Raw genomic sequence first — 22796 nt, 5'->3', positions numbered from 1 at the left:
TTCTTAAATGTTTAATAAGTCTATTTATTTACAACTTAGTGATAGACTGTTAGTTCTCGGGGTATCCATCTTATATGTAATTTGTCGGTATGTTTTCATTCAAACGATAAATTGGTGTTTTAAATCATAATTGTGTAAAGCGTTCTTCTCAAATTTGAATTATTGATTCCATTTAAACGTCAAATTCAGACGTTTTGTCCCATTCAAATGCATTACTTTAAATATTTTTAGTAAGTCGGTTAACAAAATCTCGACTAGAAAGTACCTGATGAAAGTTGTTCCAGAAAGATGTCGTGATATCGGTATGGTACATATTTATGATTCAAATGTTTTAAATTATAATACTAATTGGTATTTATTGTCACTGGTTGTCCTTTTTTTCAAAGGTCATGTGCTTTAAAAGAAATGTTTTTTTTTCAATTTCCGACTTTCAAATTTAGGAGAAGTTCGAGAAATATGAATTGTATGCAGTTTTTTAATTGTGGAAGTCTATAAATTGGAACGAAAGACATTCACCTATCAACCACTGTAGCACAGGATATGACTCATCAACGTTGTCTTCAAGGATTAACGTGAGTGCTGTCATTAGTAGATAACTAAGCCTGACGTAGAAAATGAATTATTTCCATTTTTGACGTGTTTTGCTCAATCTTTCGTGTTCAGTGAAGAGTTTTGTTCACTCTTATCGTCGATTTTCTAATCACCCATAATAATTGTTGTCTGGTTTTCTTTGACTTATGGTATATCCTCCCTCCACCTTTCCGCTTCATTGGTACCTATTCCCTTTTTCTTATAACAATATTTGTGTATGGATGTTACTGATTTTGTTAAGCATTCATTCAGGACCCACAGAAATCAATTTGATTGGTTATTTGTCGTGGCTGGGAAATTAGTTTTTGATATAAACCATTTTGTAAACCATAGAAAAAGAAGGAATCCTGTTTCGTACCTCATTCAACTATTTAAATGTCTGGACTTCATTACATATCTAAATACTAAAAAGATGAATTTGTTAAATGTTACCTGTTTTTATGCATTCTCTGATCTCTTCGGGATTTCTTGTCTTTAATTCCATTTTCCTGATTCCATCCAACCTATTTACGTAGGGTTCACCTGTTGGCTTGTTACGCCGGTCAAATCTAGTTACCATATCGTGAATGATAGAAATCAGTGATTGGTATCGTGTGTCATCTAATGCACATGTACTGGTATGCAGCATTTCATTTCTGATCACGCGTATCCGCTGAATGTCGTCACCAATATTATCTTCATTGGTAGAAATTTCGTCAACTTTTCCTATTTCCCTATAGCCTTTGCTTGGAAAGTTTATTTTTAAAGCACGATATATTTTGCACATTTCTGTTATGTCCAACTTATCACGATCAAGTGTTTCTCCAGTCTTTGTATCGATGTTTAAACGATCGTATAAAACGTTTGATAATACATCTAGAACTATCATTGACATTCTGACGTAATTCTGTTGTTCACTACTTATTCTACTGAAAACCTGAAATTATGGAATTTAATCAAAATTAATTATATAAATGGATGCTGGATGGCCCTTCAGTGTTGTGATCGTCATCAAGTTTTGATTGACAAGTTGATTGTGTCTCTTTGTTGCAATATGTCAAATTTGTCGAATTTAAAGCCAAATAAATCTTATTTGTATCTGAAGCTTTTGATTCATAAATCATTTGTTCATGTTGTTAGATTCTGAATATCATGAGATCGAACTATGAAAATGCACATGTAAACAATATAAGTACTCTTACATTTATCTAGGCCCTTTCAATCTATATGTAAATATATATAAACAATTATCTAGAAGCAAAAAGAAACCTTACCTTTGATTTCTCACCAGACCAATAGTCTTTATATTTATGAACTGTTCCATGTTCTTCGCAATAATAATATTCCCCATCATGTACTTCATCAAATGTATGGAACCTTGTGTCATAGGAGTAACGGGTGGTCTCACACTTCCATTTCTTCTCAACGGATACACTTTTCATTTTATATCGTGTGTTAACGATTCTGTTGATTTCCGTTTCGATAAAGATTAAGAGATCGTGATTTTGAACCGGATTTTCTTTTTCCCATTGCCATACTTGCAGCTCAATAGTATGATGACACTTTGCTAATAGAAATTTGACACAACCGCTTTTTGAAATGTTAAATACACAAGAATCCTTGAAAAGCCCTATCTGACCACCAACTGATGCTAGCGAATATTCTCGAAGACAAGAGACAATTAGACTGCTGATTAGGTGCGGTGGTAAAAACCGGAAAACAAAACATAAACACGTAGATTTACATTCTTCTGGAACCTTAAATACCTTATCAATATCTTTTATTCTTGATATTTGAATCATGCATGGAATATAAAAACAGGTCTCCTTTTGCACACTTCCATTGTACATAAGCAGCGACGGGCGTATAATGATGTCAAACTTTTCAATTACCCCAAGTATGTGTTCTTTGTGATTTCTAATGTCTGCTGATTGTTTCCTGAATATTGCATCTAAAAGCTTTGAATCCATCTTTCCTGTTTGCTTCAATTCGCTCCAATCTAAGTGAGGTAATTCAAGTTGAAACTGCTCAGCCGTAACTATGCACTTAAAGGCATTTGCTAGCCATTGTGGGTCAAGAATGATGTATAACGGAATGTCCTCAAAAAATAAAAGATTCCCAACTTCATGTTGATATTTAAGAAAGACCCTAAGTTCTTTTTCATCTGAAATTGGCATCGATGTATTTGAACCCAGTTCTTTTACTCTTTCAAAAGGTATTATTCGCTTCCCATTCATAAGTTCCAAATTTATAGCTTTTTCTATCTGAATGAATTTAACAGGATATTCTCTATTCCAATTTGCACTATTGTTGGCTGTTGCAAAGATGTCATTCCTTAATTTTCTGAATACATTTTCCTGATCATCGGTGTTCGAAATGAGATGGGTGGATCTAAGGTGTAGTTTAGAATCAGTAAATATTTCATCAGTGTATGATGCTAAAAGCTCTCTGCACTGTTCTTCGTCCTTAAACAAAAACAAACACAAATATAATTGATGTGCGTTAATATTTTTCAATATTCGAACTGATGGATACAATTATTTTTAGAGTTTGCGAACGCAGCCACCTGACAACAAAAGCAACAGTCATTTTGAGTCAATAGTTTGTCTTAAAACTAAATTTTTATACAATATGGCAAGATATAGAGTATCCGAAATTTAATTCTGGGAGCGACTACATGTATATATTAAGGATGTTCTTTCAATACCAAATACACCAAATAAAAAGAAACAAAACATGCAGGTATGATAAATGACGAAAAAATTGGTCGGAATATCCGTTTGGTATTGTCCGCTTCTCTTTTAAAAGTCAACATCAAGATTAACATGTTTGCTTTTCAGGTTGACGAGACCTAAACTTCAGGTTAAACTATCTAAAGACAATCTTAAATTCGTGCCTGTTTATTAGCTAAATGACATACAAGCTAAAATTGTTCAATGAACAAAGCTTGGGTCAACCTGTCTATATAAGTATATTGTTGTAAAGTACGGTAATCTTTTCTCAGGTTTAGAGTTTTTGGGAAATTATTTCTATCGACATTGAATACTTTTAAAGTATAATTAATCTTTCTTCAGATACTTTTTATAGACACACCTGTTGTAAGAGACTTCTTCAAAATTTATCAAAATTAAAATCACATCCTTTTATTAGAATTTATAATAATTCACGAAATTAAATTGTAACATGCAAAGGGTTTAGGTCATTTCATTTCAAAAAAGTACATTTGCAATGCATATTATCGTAAGAGACTTCCGAAATATTTGTCTGAACTGAAATCGAATCCTTTGGAATCCGAGTGTTCCATGTACAAAACAAACATCTGGTGTAGTAAAATCAGTACCGTTGATAATTTTACAACCATATGGTAGATGACCCTGTTGGTGGACACTTAGTCCTCGGTGAAATAACCAGCATAATAGCTTAACCTACTGTACTTAAACAAAATACGGATTTTATAATTGAAATATCATGTCAAATTAATGCCACGTTTGAACAAATAACTAACCAAGTCTTTACTCCTCAATCCACATTACAATAAAATGACAAACATTATTGATAAGCATGTTTGGTAGATAAATTCACAATGTGTATTGAATTTTACATGATGCTTGCCATCTCAATTAAACGTTTTAGAACACGAGTTGATATAATTTGAAAAAAAAACTTCTATTGCATTTTGACTTATGGTCTTATATTGTCAAACAACATCTCAACACATCTTTTAAAATTGCTTGCTTACAACTCAAATAAAAACAAGACGCTTCCAGGAGACTGTTTCTCACACATACATTTTGCATTTAAGGAGTCATCCAATAGTTTCGGTTATATAGACATTTTTGTAATATTGACTTGCTGATCATTTCTGTCTTAACAGTATCTATAAATCTAACAATGTCTTAAAAGATTTTCATAATGCCAAACAGATGGAAGTCAGTCAAATTTCGTCATTGAAGTGCAATAACTCCAGAAAAAAGCTTTCGTTAATGTTGCTTACTAGAAAATGGATAATTCTTATCATTCTGGTATGTTTTGCCTCTTCAGAGTGCCTTTGTATGGTCAAATATTAAGATCAATGCAGTTGACCCTTATTTTATATTTTCAAGCCATGCCAGCCATTTTTGTTAAGTGACCTTGGAACACATAAACTGAATACTCTCTACTAAATACCCAAAGAGTGGTATAATTTGGTTCAGTAGTTTCAGAGGAGATCTTTATAAAAATTTACGAAGACGACGTTGACGACGTACCCAGATGAGCTTGGGGTTGATTTCGATAGAAGAAATTTAGTTCGTTCCGTAGTCTTTATCCTTTGAACCACGAATAAATAACTGACAAAAATATATATATATATATTACAGCAAAAAGTTAAGACTCTTGAGACTTGATAAGTTAAAACTAATCGTTTGAGACTCCAATTCCAATGTTTATCTAAGGTAATGTGTATACCTCAAATTTGTCCTTATGCGTACCGACTGCAATCACTGCTGGATCGAGTATACCGTCAACATCACCAGGCTTTTCAGAAATGCTGCCATAGCAATGTATCGTATCCATCCAAAAATTGAATGTACCTTTGCATAGAAAAAAAAAAGTTCTTAAGAAACATTCACAATTTGAACAGAATACAGTTGTTTTCAGATTACATGTCCTAGAAAAAATAGATAAACCTTATATATAACATTAAAATATAATTGATTCAGCCTACAAATCGGATACACTTAACCTTTGTAGCACGTTTTATCACTATCGGTATCTGCTTTCCTGACACATCAATTTTCAGTGTGTGTATTAACATCTTAAGGTGGCTCACCCCTATAAGGACCCCCGGTAGAATTTTTTTATTTTCTCATATTTTGTTAATCTTTTTATGCTGAATCCAAAAATGCAAAGAAAAAAGGGAGTCACCAGGCTTGTTTTCCCCTCAAATGAAGGCGAAATGTGCGATTTTGACCCTATTTTCAAACATTTCCACCCTTTCAACAATAACGGCTCCATCAAATTCAAAGACTTTTAAAACCAAGTCAGTATGATTATTATGTGAAAAAAACATTAAAATTTGAAATGTAAACGTCTCCCGGGGTTGTTTTAGACTTAAATATCCTTTTATTTTCAGATTTATGTCTAAATTTAGCATTTTCTAATTTCAGTTTAAGGCTTAAAATATTGGTGAAATCGATTTTTCGTAAAATTTCCCCGGTAGATTTTTTTTTAAAAACGGATATGTCAAAGCTATGAATTTTTCGAGCATTTTAAGGTAAAATAAAATGGGGATCAACAAGCTTTTAAAAAAGTTACGGGCTTTTGTTTTACCCCCTCTACCCCATGGGGTCTGATTTCAATGCATTCCATTAATTACTTTGTTGTGAATTCTTTATTGATGGCTTTAATAAAATAATGTTTGTAATTATATCAATGGACGATAGCTGAATATAAATGAGATAAACATATTGCTATTTGTTATAAAAAAGCGAATTTGTGATTATTTTGGTGAAATACGGTAATTTTGTCTGGCGCGAGTTACTTCCCTCTAATTTGGCGCCATAATCGGACAACAGAAATTTCAAGGTAGCCATTGTTGAGCAGCATACTGCACCGGTGAATACGACCATGCACATGCATAACAGACATAGTGGCGACTAGACAAAGATGAAGGTAGAGTCTTTACATAAGAAAAAATAGATTTTAATATATTACGCAGCCAAATGTTATCAGTATCACGAAAAATACAAAGTGGGGGGTTGTCTCAAAATACTAGTACTCGTTACTGTAGATAATCACTGCGGCTGAAACCTTACATGGGCTAAATTTCTGTTCTATGTATAATCGTTATAGCTAACTTGCTTCCGGTGTGAACATGTATAGCCTGTTTTGCAAAATATCCGTGCCAAACAGTCAAAGAGGAGGGGATGGCACTGGCACTTGTTTCTGTCAATAGGGGGTTTACTATCCACACTCGTACGAAAGAGATTTATCGTACGAGTGTGGATAGTAACCCCCCCCCCCCCCACCTTTACAGAAACAAGTGCCTGTGGGGGATGAACATTTACTATGAAGCATCACAAATTCCTTTTTGCGGTACCGTTAGCGTCAAATGAGTCTTGATTTGTCATTCGTAAAATCTAATTTTCGCAGCCAGGTTAGGGTCAAATAGAGTAAAATATTTATCGTTATCGTCTAATGAGTAATTTCGGGGTACCCAATAATTTCCCTCGGACAGGGGTCCATGTAGTCCAAATAACTATGACGTCTTGCAAGGCTATTTTAATTTTTTTCTGTGATGTTTTCCTAGGAAGCGTTACAGAAAAAAGATAAAAATAGCCTTGCAAGACGTCATAATTATTTGGACTAGGGTCCATGATTCCCACTCCCTATCCCAAACTCCCATTTCCCTTCCCTTTTACTCTAAAATTTTCTCCCCTTACTTCTACTTCCAGCCCCTTGCTCCCAGACAAAAAAATGGCAAAATATATTCATCCCCCCCCCTTTTTTGAATTTTTGTCCTTTCACCCTAAATCATGTTCGATCCAAATCACCCATTTCACATTTGCTCCCAACACATTCCCAATTCCCACCCCTGGGTCAGTTTGTACCCTTCCTTTTTTTAAATCGTGCTTTAGTTAGTATAGTTCGATAACATGATAAAATAAAGATATATTGAGTTTATTTTATTGTTTAAAAATAAAGTGACTCACACAAGATCAAAGGGCACCGGCTGTTAAAAACAATTATCTGTTTTTTTCTATTTATAATCTTCATAAGATTTATTTCTACCAAACTATTTACTTTTATTTTCACTTTAGACCAGGCTAACTAACAGACCCGATACCCCCTTTTCCCGCTTCCTGATTCCTCATTCCCATGTTCCCTTACCCCTGTCCACCCCCTCAATTGGTTCGATTGTTTTGTTTGTTTTCTTGAGAATATAAATGGCCTAATTTGTAAATTGAAACCCCTACAGTACGAGGCAATACATTTTATTGATGGATTCGTCTTGATCACAATTTGTTTACAAAAACAACCCCCTCTCCTCCCCAGTCTCTCTTTGGTATAAAAAATTTCATAAGGTCAAGTATCAGGTTTAAACATACATGTGTACCAAATAATACATTTGAGTTGAAAAATTCATTATTGTTTTGTGCTTAGTATTTTTAAATACAAAATTTGTGTATCCCATATATTCCAAACAGGGTACAAGACACCTCATCATAATTTGGTTGACGAGGAGAACAAATGTAGTTCAGCTGCTTTTCACAATTTTAAGGCAAATTTTAATAACTTGTCCCTGGCAGCCAAAAAGCATGCCCCGGGAAGTCTGTTTTCATTTTAATCAACAAATAAAAACAAAATCACTGTTTACACTTGCTGTGCATGTGATTTTATTTTGTTTGCTCATTATATAATTTTTACGTTGTAGCAGAGGGGGCATTAAGTTTTACCCTTGTCCATCTGTACGTACGTATGTCCCAAAATTGGTATTCGTTCTCTAACTTTAGTTTGCCTAAACAAAATGTTATGAAACTTATACACAATGCTTATTACCAACAAATACAGATCAAGTTTGAATTTTTGTGGCGTCACTTTTACTGTTTTAGAGTTATGCCCCTTTACAAATGGAAAAATTGCTGAATTTTTCGTTTCCCTTCTCTAACTTTAGTTTGCCTCATCCAAATGTTATGAAACTTATACACAATGCTTATTACAACAAAACTCAGATCAAGTACAAAATGCAAGCGGGGGCTTCATCTCTGTCCTATGGACACATTCCCCATTAATTGAAAATATGAACTACATTATACTTTTAAATGTCAATCATGGTTATCGACAAAATTACTCTGACATTTAATTTCAGGCGTCAAGTACATGTAAGAAAAAGGAGTGATTTTTTTGTGAAAGATCCTTGAATGTTCAACTTTACTTGGAAACTATTGGCAAAGTACTAACAGAATTTACACGAGAAGCCAGTATCATCTTGTCCTGCAATTGGGAACTATATGTAAAGTGCCGAAACTTAAGAACAACATTAGAAGCCATGATCAACAATACTTGGAACTACATGTATAATCAAAGTACTGTTAGAATCTATATGAGAACCCAAGATCATCTACACTTGGTGTCTACATGTACAATGTATATATGTTGTCAGAATCCACTTAAGAAGCCAAGATCAACTATGATTTGCAACTATATGCTTTAGTGCTGTCAAAATCCATAAAAAAATCCAAGATCAAAAGGACGTACTTTACCTACCTGTCCAAATGATGAATACAGATTATATTGAGTCTTATAAAAGAAGAATATTGATATAAAAATAATGAAAATATAGAGCTGATTAGCTAATACATGATGTATACATGTCAACAATTACTAGTATATTGAAAATAGCAATGTTAATAATTGTTTTATAAATTTGATCTCATAGACATTTGAGGAATAAAAATCAAAAATGTTTAAAAAAATGAATTTTGATAGAGCTGTTTTTTTTCGTTTTTTTGTTTTGCTGCAAACGTGATTCATGATATATATATATAAGCAAATGGCAATGTATGCAGTTGTCTTTAATACAGAAGGTAGCTAATGAGATTTGTAAATTTTGGAAATCATAATGTACCAAGTGGCAGTTGTGGTAAATGCACATGCCTTTGTCTCATCTTTTACCTCACCAACCCTTGACCTAAATGGCCACTTGAATTATTTTTACATCATTTGGCATTTGTTGTCCATTCATCATGTTCATATGCTATTCAGTTTCTTTTTCAAAAGTTATATTTTCTGGATAAAAGGAGAAATAAAATATAGTTTTGTTCAATGATACAGCAACCAAACAAAACAATCAAAAGAATTATATATTGACTGGAAAAACTTGTGTTTCACTAACTGACAACCTTTTTACCTACTATAAATTCTGAAATTATTGCGTACATTTATTATTGCGATTTTTCACGAATGGACTAAATTGCGATTTTAATTATTGCGATTACAAAAAAATCTGCAAAAAGATCTATAATTCAGTTACCAGAATGCGAGTTCTTACATGTATCATTCCGATATTCACCCTGCATTATTTGCATTAATAAAACCTCTGAATTTACAGTTTCATGATGTCAGATAAATATTGTTTTGTAAAATTAGATATGCACTCAAATTGATACAGATTGCAACAAAGATCTCACCCTCATGTCATGGATCAGTGATCAAGGTTAAAGTTACCTGATTAGGGTTGTTTATCAGATACTGTTAGCAATGGATCATTTGTCAATGTCATGTTTTGTGTTTTTGTCTGTTTGTTCTAATACTAAAAGTACATATAGTAGATAAACTATATGTATGCAATGGTTCACAAATGTAAGAAGTATATGTCTGTCTGGCAGTTGTCATTGACCACATTTGCATGGTTCATTGGTCAATGGTAAGTCCTCTTTTAACATGTGTTTTTAAAATTAGCTACATTGTGTACTCAATAGGTCAACTATATTTGGTGTATGGAATGATTATTAAATGTATATATTGAAATATTAAGTAAAAAGATGTGATATAATTGTAAATGAGACACTCCACAAGAGACCAAATAACACAGAAATAAACAACTATAGGTCACCATACCGCCGTCGACAATGAGTAAATCCTATACTGCATAGTTGGATATAAATGGCCTCGAAATGACAAATGTACAATTTAAAACAATTCAAATGAGAAAAGTAACGGCATGATCTATGTGCAAAATAATGAATGAAAAACAAATATTCCTGTTTTGCAGGGTCTATCTGAACTTAACCTCACTTTGATTGTTTTGTCTGTTTCTTGCATACTATGTATATATGTTTCAAAACATTTGGTTGATGGGATGATTGTAGCAGAGGCGGATTTAGGGAGAGGGCCCTTTGTTGACTATATAGGGAATCACTAAAGCATGACTGGAGCGGGCCTCTCTAAGGCAGTCAGTGCCCACCCCCCCCCCCCCCCCGCCCCCCCCCCCCCTTTTATGAAAATTTCTGGTTCCGCCACTTTGTAAGGCTGGCTTGGATTGATTTATCTGACCTAGCTTGTCCTCATTTTCATGATCATATTATTCTTTTCTGATACTAATAAAAGAGGGACGAAAGATACCAGAGGGACAGTCAAATTCATAGGTCGAAAACAAACTGACAACGCCATGGCCAAAAATAAAAAGATAAACAGATACATAATAGTACAGATGACACAACATAGAAAACCAAAGACTAAGCAACAAGAATCCCACCAAAAACTGGGGATGATCTCAGGTAATAAAACTTTATCTTTAGGAATATCAACATAAAATCAATCTGCAGATGTATCTAGGAATATGTCGTAACAACTTGAAAAATATGTGATATATCCTGATACTTCTTGTTTGTATTGGAACAAGTCCTACAAAATGTAATAGTTCACACCGTTTGCTTGTATTGGCATTATATTTTTTTAAGAAAACGTTTTTCCATATTTTGTGTTCACAGCTATCGTGGTTGAAATCAATATCGTTAAATGCATCCCAACAAATATGTCTACTCACCATTTTCAAATTTAGTACATCAAGTTGGTCTTACATATATATTACAACTGCGATATTCAAGGTCTAAGGTGACCCTCAAATAAAACTTTTCACCATGAAATTAATATTTTGTTTTTGGCAAACTTTGCAAAGTAAATTTTCATGAGGCAACTCTCCATCAGATACCAAATTACATAGAAGATAACAACTATAGGTCCCCGTAAGGCCTTCAACAATGACCAAAACCCATACTGCGTAGTCAGCTATGATACAAGGCCCAGAAATGACGTTCGTTTGTATATATTGCACATAATAACAATTTAATTTGTGCTTGCTGAAGTTCACTGGCAAATATTTCAAGCATTATACGGATGAGAACATATTGATAAGTACCTATATGAAAGTTCTGCAAAGTAGGAGGGGCTAGATATGTGGACTGCCACTAGAAAATGAATGGACAATGTATGCTTGGTATGGGCAAAATTCCCCCTTTTTACCCTACGAGGCTGTGTATTAATATATCCAGCTGTATGAACACCCAGTCTAAGAAAGGGATTATCTGTCAGATTAGGGAAGTCATATTTCTATACCATGTTAACCTTACGATATGAAAATTGTCATTCATATTTTTTGCCGCAATGACACACTCCACTTTAATTTTTCAGCATCAAGAACTTCCCTTATTAGGGAGCTACCATTTTATGGGGGGTAGGAGGGGGGTGGGGGTGCGGGGCTAGGATGAAAAATGTTGTCCTGCCTTTTTTTTTAGTTGTAATCTCTGTCCTGCCTTTTTATTTTTCACTCTATTCGGTCCTGCCTTTTTTTTTATTAGTTTATACTGACTTTTTTTACATAAATTGTCATCCTGCCTTTTTTTTTTTGCAGTGTGTCTCATCCTGCCTTTTTTTTTTACTCAAAACTCCTGTCCTGCCTTTTTTTTATATTAAATTTCATCCTAGCCCCCTTTTCCTGAACCTAGTAAGTAGTATTAGATTTTGTTTATATATAAAGTCTTTAGCTGGTAGTGTTTGGAACTGCCCGGTAGACTGCGGGTGTGTGTCTCCTAGGCAAAATCCCGACTTGGTCAAACCAAATATTTTGCGCTTCTCCGCAAAGCATGCGGAATTGAGGGATAATAGCATAGACCGGTATATAAGATCGGAATACTAGGTCCTGGTTACTATTGACCAATTTTCATCTACATGATCAAAGGTGGAAAACAGCAAATTAATGAAGTGTCGGGGTTTATTTTTCTGCGTAAAAAAAATAATCAATTAAGTAAAATGTGTTGCTCGAGTTCCGGTAGTCTATTATAATAACACATTCTTATTCAATTATTTTAGTTTTTACGCTGACATTCCTCTTTATTTTAATGCGAACTCGGTTGGCATATCGATAGATATAACAGAAAATAGAAAATTTACAAAATAACAAATAGCAAGATAAGTAAAAAGGAAAATATCATAAATAGAAAACATTGACCCCGAGGTCTCATGTTATTATACTACAGTTCTGGAAATAATAAAATTATGATACGAGAAAATTTGTTAGATATTTTCGTGCCCATTATTTGATAAACTATAATAAATCTTGAAATAAAAGTGTTATGTGTGACTGTCAAGTATTTAGTCTTAGTTTGTTTGAAAATTGTCATGTTCAAATTTTTTGGGAAAATAAAAAATACTTAACTATTATCAAAAGTTTGCAGTGTTAAAATATTTCACATACTCTGGATTAAAATCCTACCAATATTTGGAAATGAAGATATTTCAAGTAAAAAAGAGATTTATGACAGTAACAAAATGTTATAATAAGCCAAACGGATAGCGTGTAGATAAACCCCCGATGCCTTTATAGATCTTTATAGTATATACTATATGGGGTTTTATACTTGTTTTTGAAAGCCGTACGGTGACATGCAGTTGTTTACATCGCTATCCTTTGTTTACGGTTAAACAATGCGTCATTGGCAAACAGTTCTCATATATACATCTAAAAGACATCTTTTAATTCAACTGGTATTTAAATGAAAATAGGGTGCGAACGGACCCATGGGGCGAATGTGTAGGGTAAGAATGTGTTAGCGAACGCACCAGATACCGTCGACGTCGTACATGTCAATATTTATACTTTCTTTTTTTTTTTTAATGTTATGCCTAAATCATATATATTTCTGTCCTCTTAAACTTTTATGTGAAAAATGAACAAAGCACTCTGTATTTATGACCGTACGTATTTCCTGTTTTGTAGAACGTTTTTCATCGCTTGTTGACATCGTAAAGTGTGCTCTCAGACCCGCCCGCGTTCCAATGTCGTCAAAACTATTTTTGAGAAGACCCCTAAAAGCGACCGTTTCCAGAGCTCTCGTCGTTACAAACATGCGTTAAAATATGCGCAATGTTAAAGGGCCGAGCCACCTTAATCATTTGTTTCATTTGCCATTTAAATCGATACATTGTTTGAAGATTGACAAAGAAATATTTAGTAACAAGCGCTGACGGACAAGAACACTGGCATTACTTATGAAATATTGAAATCTAAACGAAACTGAAATAATTGTACATACCGTGTGATTCTGTGTCATTCATGTCCGCTAGATTAGCTACTACAAGGTAAATAGCTTCTGGATTCAAGAACGTTTGATGTGTATTGTAAAATTCTTTGTCACCAGCAAAATCCCATACTGTTAATGTTGCATGGCTTTCTTCATCTTGTAAATCTAAATCAGGCCTAATTATGCTTGAGAGCATCTGCAATGCAAGTTCTGACGAATGAGATGCTGTTATACTCTCAGATATAGTGGACTGTTCGTCTGTACTGAACTGCAGATCATATAGTTGTTTTGTAACTTGACACGTTGCCGTGATACCGTTATTCTCTTCGTTTTCATCTGATTCTGACACGTCCAATAAAGACGTTTCTAACGTATGTATGTTTTCACATTTACATTCTACATTTTCCCTTCCCTGGTGTAGCTCTTTAATCATTGACTGTAATAATCTATTGTTGATACTACTTTCTTTCATTGCAGTTGTGTCTAAAAACAAAAGGTAAACTGTAGGTTCATCATTACTCGGATTCCAAATTTGATGGTATGAATGAGCTACGATTTTAATTGCTCTACGAAGTACAGATTGTCTATATACTTTTATGAAGCCTTTGCCAAACCAACGTATCAAATGTCCAATGAATACAATTGTTCCTTAATCCATGAAAATTACTGCTCTCAAATATAAATAAATCCAAAGTAAATCTTGCAATTATTCATAGAACAGCTATTTCATCATCATTAAAGTGAAAAAATAACAAAACCTAAGTCCTTTTAGAAACAGCACAAATTTGTATTTTCCTATGTATGCCATATACAAAATATGAATGATATGTACGCCTGAAACAGTCAGTAAACATTTATTGAAATAAGAACATGAAAAAGACTGAACTGTGAAATCCTAAATAACTGTAGAATTAATTATCAAAGAAAGCTGTTAGGTATTGTACATCGAACTCATAGTACATGTATTTAACTTTTGATATGTTAGCATGCAATCAAGACATGACAAGTACAGCTTAATAATTGTGTGAAAACCAGTGATTTGAGGTGTCAATGTATCAACCGAGGATTCTGAGAGCAAGATTGAATGATGTTTCTAAAGGCAAAGATACCAAGAGCGCATAAAAACCATTATTTGGAATAAAAGCAGACAATACTATAGACTTATTGATAACCGTCGGAAAGAAAAACAGCAGTACACAAAACACTACACATAAAATCAAGCAACACGACCTCAGGTATTACCAGGTGTAAACTCATGTGCTCTAGAGGTGGTTAAGCTAGATTATAACAGGTGTTATTGATTACAAAAAAGATTTTACTGAACAGTTGTACTCGTTGAAGTTCTTGTCGAAGAAAAGAGGATGGAAAGATGAATACGATAAAAGATATCCATGTTCAGCTGTTACATAAATATACCATTACGGTCGATTTAGTTATCATGGCGAAACTGCCGGAATGCTACTTAACAGTGGGTAGTGGAATCAGTACGGAGTATAGAGTATAACATCTTCAACAAGAGTTTCGATATTTTTTTTAAGAAGGGATTTTACCTGTCAAACAAAATCTTCCTTTGAAAAAGTCATTGTTCAAATGATATACTAGTATATTTAAGCTGATGATCACAGAAAATAGATTAATATCTCAAAAAAACATACTCTGAATGACAATGCATTGAATAGCATTGTGTTATAAATTATGAATTTTGCCACGATTTCACAGAAGCTAGTATTCAAATTATGCTGACCCTATATATATATATATATATATATATATATATATATATATATATATTGTCATCAATAGAATTCTTCCGTACAGACAGTGCAACCTTTGTCCAAGTGTTGTGACAATTGTATCTTGTAAATAATATCAATTTGCAGCTTGTTTCGATCGGGAGACTTAACCTGCATTACATGGCAATTTTCAATGCATATAAATTGCACCATTATCATAGTAGCTAACGTTCATACTATGCTTGGATAAGAAAATTTGCAGATCAGACGTTTAGGGAATATATTCAAGACGATGTTTATACTGTAGTACATCTATATTTAAGTAATAGTTGTTCACGGGTTTTCAAATCTCGTCAATTGATGAAGAAGATACATATCAAGGTATAAAAAAATGAGGAAATCGCCAAAGAGATCAACAGCATTAACGTTATGTAAATCAACACCCAGAAAAGTTGTCGAAATATAACATTTTAAACATTTTAAGAGAAGGTTAAAAACAGTCATAAAATGAAACCAATCGTACTTGCATTGTATAATGTCAGATTGTAATTAATCTGAAATAAACAGAATCAATGCGGGCGTAAAGGTTTCTAAGAGCCGAGGCTTGGTTGCTATTTAGACGTTGTTGTATAACTACAACCTGCCTGGAAGGAACCATAGTTGATCATATATAATAACTACCATGTGAAAAGTAGCACTCATACCTTGCCATTAGAAAAAGTAAAGAATGCAGTGTCAAATGTGAATTTGCGGTCTATACTTGTTATGGCAAGATTTGTGTTCCATCCAAAAGGTAATTGATACGTTCGACAAAGGCTAAACAAATGTCATAACGAATCTTAATGCAAAAATGTATTTTTATCCCAAAGAAATAAGTAATAAGTCTTTGTGGTTTGTATGCTTACCTGGTATTTTGTTCCATTCCCAATCATTCAGACTAATTCGACATCTACGCCGATGAATTTCTATACCGTTTGTGCTTTTCACGTCATTTATATTTTCTTCAAACAATCTCCGTACTAATGAAGTCTTACCGGCTCCTTTTTTACCTACAATTACCAAATTTATATCCCGTCTTTGTTCTGATCCTGTTTCTAGGGCTTTTAAATAAATGTTTATCGACTCTTCGTCCATCTTTGTTATCTGTTCTGGAATTATCTTGCCTAGGAGATACAAACGAGAGATTAATGTTAACTGCAAAATAATCGGATATTACGCGTCCCATATTGCTATATTTTAATTTCAGTCATGTTGGCAAATATATAAACTTGGTTCTTACCAATTACAATTAAACTAGATAAATTTTCTTCTTTTTGGGGGTTTCTTTTGAATTAGGATATGTATTTCATACCTTTTATAAAAATAAGGAGATGTGGTATTATTGCCAATGAGACAACGATCTACCAGAGTTGAAATGACGAAGACAATATCTTACATAGATCACCGTACAGCTTTTAACAATGAAACAATAAAACATAGTATATCGTATAGTTTCGACATACAAAATAAGAAAGAATATAAATGAGAAAACTAACGGTCCTAATCTATACAATAAAATGTACGAGAAACATATATGTCAGACATGAACAATCGAAAACCACTTGATTACGGGTTCCTGATTCGAACAAGCACATACAGTATATTGCGGTGTTAAACATGTGTGTGAGCTCTCAACACTCTCATATGCCATTGGTCTTAGTGCCCAACATAAAAATAAACTGCAAAAATCAGTTGCTATGGCCTAAATTAGCTTATTGTAACAAAGCACAAATAAACCAACTGACATAAAAACAATAGACACTAAGCACCGATATAAAATTTATCGCAGTTACTTAAATATATTTCAAAGCGATAACAACTAATACATAAATCATATGTTTTCTCACACTAAATTATCATTTAATAAACATCAACACGATTAAGTGTAATGATGTAATACGCACTCTGAGAAACACATGACCTTGTGCAATGCGAAAAAATAGTAAACTGTATCGACGGGGCGTAGTATCATGAGTACTCATAACTTGACATTGATAGAAATACACATTTAGTTATGTCTAAAGTATGGGAAAAAATCAAATCTTCCGAACATTTAAAGGTCCCGACTATGTACTGGTTACCTAGATTACACAAACACTCATTTAAATTTCGTTTCATCTCCGCATCCAGTAAGTGTTCTAATACTAATATGTCAGTGTTACCTCCCTTTCTACTGTCAAAGAACTTGCTATTAACTTTTGTAATAAAGTTTATGGAAATAATGGTAATCTTTAAATGGTCCTTTTAATTATGTTGACAGTTATGATTTTTTTTACTCTCTACACAAGACTTCCACACAGTCTTATCAAGAAAAAGTTTTCATATTTAATTTAAAAGTCTTTTAAAAATCTTATTGCAAATGAATTAGCTGTTACTCGTTTAACGCTTTTTTCTGGAACGAAAAAAACAGCAGTACACAAAACACTACACATAAAATCAAGCAACACGACCTCAGGTATTACCAGGTGTAAACTCATTTGCTCCAGAGGTGGTTAAGCTAGATTATAACAGGTGTTATTGATTACAAAAAAGATTTTACTGAACAGTTGTACTCGTTGAAGTTCTTGTCGAAGAAAAGAGGATGGAAAGATGAATACGATAAAAGATATCCATGTTCAGCTGTTACATAAATATACCATTACGGTCGATTTAGTTATTATGGCGAAACTGCGGGAATGCTACTAAACAGTGGGTAGTGGAATCAGTACTGGAAATGTGAAGATATGATTGAAGCTTTAAATTGTCTACTGCACAACATATATATACGTTTCGGCGATACAGTGTGTCGACAGGTAGTATGTATTCCTAATTGCGCCCCTTTAATAGTAAAGTTATTCCCGTATTGTTATGAATCACAGTTAACGACCAAACCTAATAAAACACGTCATTGTTACATTTGGTTGACACATTCAACAATACCTACCGTTAGTTTGATGATATTTTTCGTTAAATAATCCAGAGTTCTCTAAATATACTACCGAAATTTACCTAAAGGAATTTATTTTAAAGAACTTTAACATAAACAGGAGTAGTTTTCCAATTTCAATTTCGAAAGGGAAACTCCATACTAAAATTTACGACAAAAGAGACGATTTTTCATTCCCTTTGGTTATTTTTTCTTTTAAGACGGCGATGTTCCTTTGGTTCCTTCATACGGTGTTTATACATCCCAATTCGTTAGTGATGCCCGTGTGCGAAGTGATGTCATACATTTTATTGAACGTAATCAATGCATCACTGATAAAATTATTAAGTTAGTGATTTCGTTACCGTAAATTACTTAAAACATTAACTGAATTCTTTCATAGATATAAAGATTTGATTGGTAAATTATGCTGTTCCTGTAGAAAACTTATCAAAACGTTATTTCAAATCCTAAATTTTACGGTAATATAGAAATAAAATCGAGGAAATCACTTTTTGATCTGTGATAACTCATCGAACCCTTAAACAAACTTATTAGTAAAGGGTATCTGATTAATGTTGTAATATTGTTTTCTTTGGCACAAATATATATTTTGTCATCAACAAATCAAAACATAACTAAATTTGTACTCTTTTCGAATGGTTTTTCGGGATGTATCAATACAAATCCAAGTATATTTTCTATATAGAGATTGCATTATCTATATATAACAAGATACATATTTATTTTAAGGTTAAATCCTAACTTTTCTACAACCTATCGATACTTTTATTTTGGCATTGCACAAGTCATGTCTTATTTGACTGTCCGTGTCGTTAAACAACTAGATCCCTGGGATGTTTTTTGATTGATTTCAATCTCTGATGCATGTTTTGTTTATAATAAATTGTTTTTGGCTTTTAGCTAGCTTACAGTAAATGCGAATACTCTAAAATCGTACTTTCGTGTTTATTTGACCTGTTGACACAATTTTAATGCATTTTTGTTATTCAAAGTTTACTTATTTTGAACAGATATATCATGTCATGGAGGGGTATTTGCAAAAAATACCAGTCAAGTGACTGTGAAATTTCCCAAGCCACTAGGTTTAAATTTTCTACTGAGGACGATATCTTGGTCTTTTTTAAAGTTTATTACTTCTCAGTGTTGAAAAATGTTGATGTCCCCTATTATAACATTTCCATAGGATCATACCTTTACCTCGATGTGTCTAAAATTCATGGTAAAGGAGAATCGTTTTCTATAGTGACGTCTGATGTAACTGACGTACAATAAAAAAATTAAATTCTACTTGCTTTTTGAATCAGTAAAAGAAATTACTGATGGCTCTATGCTATCAAAATAGAGAGATATAAAATTTTTAAATGTAGAGTTATAAAAATATACTAGACAATATGATGGAACCATCTATGATGGAACCATCTATGATGACAAAAAGCTGCCATGACATGAAGTTTTGATCCATAATATTGTCATAAAGTGCTAGGGAATGTGATTGCATTTGAATTTTGACAGTGTCATAACCTAAGAATAAGTACGGCATTTATTTAAATTGTTTGTTTGTTTTTGTTTTTATTTTATTTCACCAAAGATTACTTTTATAAGAACACCAGGTTTTCTTTATTCAATGTAACATGTACATCACAATTATTTGTGCCTATGCATAACAAAAGTGAAAAAGATTGAATATCAACATATCATATTTTGGTTCAAATCGAATATTTCAAATCCTTAATGAATACCCCCTCAAATACATGAAAAAGACAATTACGACCTGTCACCGTACAAAACTAACTTGCGGGCAAAAACTTTACGTAGTTCGTAAGAATGCGTATACAATTAAAATTCAGTCTTCAATTTTACTATAGTATATTTACAAATAAAAAGCTGGTACTGCCAATTGGTGCTCCCCGAACCGCACATTTATTATGAAAAAAATCATTTATTTACAACCTAGGGGACTACATGTAACAGTGAACCAGCAGTGGTATCGATAGTAAATGAAAACATTACCCTTAATTTATTTCGTTCTTCGAATGCACTTTAGGAGAGCTCAAACCCAAACATTTACAAGCCAAATATGTATGACACCAAAACACATGAAATGCTATGAGACCAAAAGAGACCTATTTATAATTTACTCGCGATTAGTTTGCAGTTTGTAGTTTGTTGCTACATGTGATTCAATCCTGGTATCTATGCTAAGTATATTTACAACCACTGTGTCGATGACACTGCTGGTAGAGTTTTTCACTCCGAAGGTATCACTAGCTCAGTAGTCAGAACTTCTGTGTTCACATGAATTATTATTGATATGGTCCTAATTATGAATTAACTGTTTTCAAACTTTGACATTTTTGTAATACTAACGATTTTATACCCCAGGAATAAATCACCTTACCTGTATTTTGCAACACATTTATGAGTTATGCTCTTCAACTTCGTACTGTATTTTACCTTTTTACCTGTGTTGATTAGAGCGTCACTGATGGGTCTTTTGTAGACGAAAAGCACGTCTGGCCTATACGGGAGTCAGAAAGGTGTTTTTTTCAGCCTTTCTAGTACAGTTTCAAAGATAAGAGGCGAACGCATCTAATCTAATAGAAATCCATCATGTAAAGTCAATAACTCCCTTTAAGATAGTACTAGCTATTGTGCTACTGTTTTAAACACATATTTTTTCTTTTCTTTTGGCAAACTCATCATTGAGGGTCAATAAAGGCTCCACGTTGGGTATTGACAATTTTGCTTATAGTTTACATCAAATGATTGGTAAACAGTAATGTCGAAAGGAAGGTAACTTATTTTAATGGGTCGACTGGTAATCATTGACATTTTGACTGAGAATGACTTGATATTTTTTTTTCTTTTGAAATTGTTTCTAGCCAACAACTAGTGTAAAGGGGAAAAATGTCGACTGTGTTTAAGTTCTCATTTTACTGATCATTACAATATCACTTTCTACTATAGTTTCTGCAAAAAACGCATCAACGGGTAAAATAAGCTCATGTTAGGGCAACAACTCCTATAAAAAGTCTTCTAACGATTTTGACCGTGTTGAATATTTGAGGATTTTTGTCTTTGCTGGTCATTTTTGCCACACTTTTTCATTTTCTACTATAGCTTCAGCATATTTACAAACAATTGGACAATCTTTCATTTATTACTTTTGATTTGATTTAAATTTGCTCTTCGAATTTCTAAACTCTTTAAGTCTCATTGGTAGTCGAGTTTTAGTCCATGAAAAGGGTTTCACAAGTCCAGTTGTCGCTGTTAAGGTATTATTGTCTGTTCAACATATTTTCAGAGGTTTCTTTTCTTAGAAATTGTTTGTTTTCATTTATGTTAGAACAATATTTTTAAAACCTCGGATAATCAATTCTATAATTTTTGGTGTACAATAAAAACAAAAACCATTATCCATTAGGTCTTTATTTTGATTATGTTTTAAGTGTTTTAAAAATATTTGAAGAAATTATGAATAATCAATCAAATCTATGTTAATTACCATTAACCTTTAAAATAGGATTTTCCTCTTATTTTATGTGACATACATCCAATAAAGAAATGAATTATGATATAATTATTTGAATAAGGATCCCTAAATCAAAATGTCTGACTAAAAAACTGACGGACGAGTTTGTCTGGCAAACAACTTTGTAGCATGCGGTAAAACTTAGGTTAGTTTACATTTACTTTAATTTCATCAGTGAATATCAGATTTGTGCGTCGTATTCAAGCAAGAAACATATAAAGGCATACCATATATTGCCTTTGTTCCCAAGCTATTATAATTTGATAACGAAATGTATGTGTATTTCTATTCATTGACACCTGTCTCGTCATATGACTACTACAGCCTTTATTTTACCATGCCGGTATTGCAAAATCTTTTTTATAATCTTTATTATCTTCAGATAATGTGCAGTCTCTTTTGTCGTTGGAATTTTTATTGATCTTATCAAGCGTTAAATAGTTAAAAGCAAGACAATATAAAGTCCAGTCTTCCCAGTAAACTTTTTGGACCACAGGCCCACACCCCATTTTTAAAAGTAAGTTACTTTTTTATAAATGGAAAAGGGAAACGTTCTTTCCTGCTACCGTCTGCTTCATCCGTTGGGTAATTGAAATTAATGAAATAACTATTCAAGACAAATCAAACCAGAAAACACTAAACAGAAGGCACAACAGGAATAACAAATGCACTTTACTTATTATATGTTTTTAATTTGGAGTGGACGCCTATTGTTTTGTCAGAATCCTGTATCCCGCTTCTTGTTGCCATAATAGCGCATGTATTTTCCCGTGTCCTGCCTGACTTCATCTCCCGTTTTCACGCTAAATTATTTGACTGTCACGTGTCACGCTTTAAAAAAATCGGACAATCCAGCATCAAACTTAGACTCCAGTGAGACCCACTATAAATGTTCCGCGAATCTGTTTTATTCATTGACGTCACAATTTAAA

The sequence above is a fragment of the Mytilus californianus genome, unplaced genomic scaffold, assembly GCF_021869535.1.
Source record: "Mytilus californianus isolate M0D057914Y unplaced genomic scaffold, xbMytCali1.0.p SCAF_11, whole genome shotgun sequence".
In the NCBI taxonomy this organism is placed as follows: Eukaryota; Metazoa; Mollusca; class Bivalvia; order Mytilida; family Mytilidae; genus Mytilus; species Mytilus californianus.
This window is presented reverse-complemented; position numbering follows the sequence as displayed.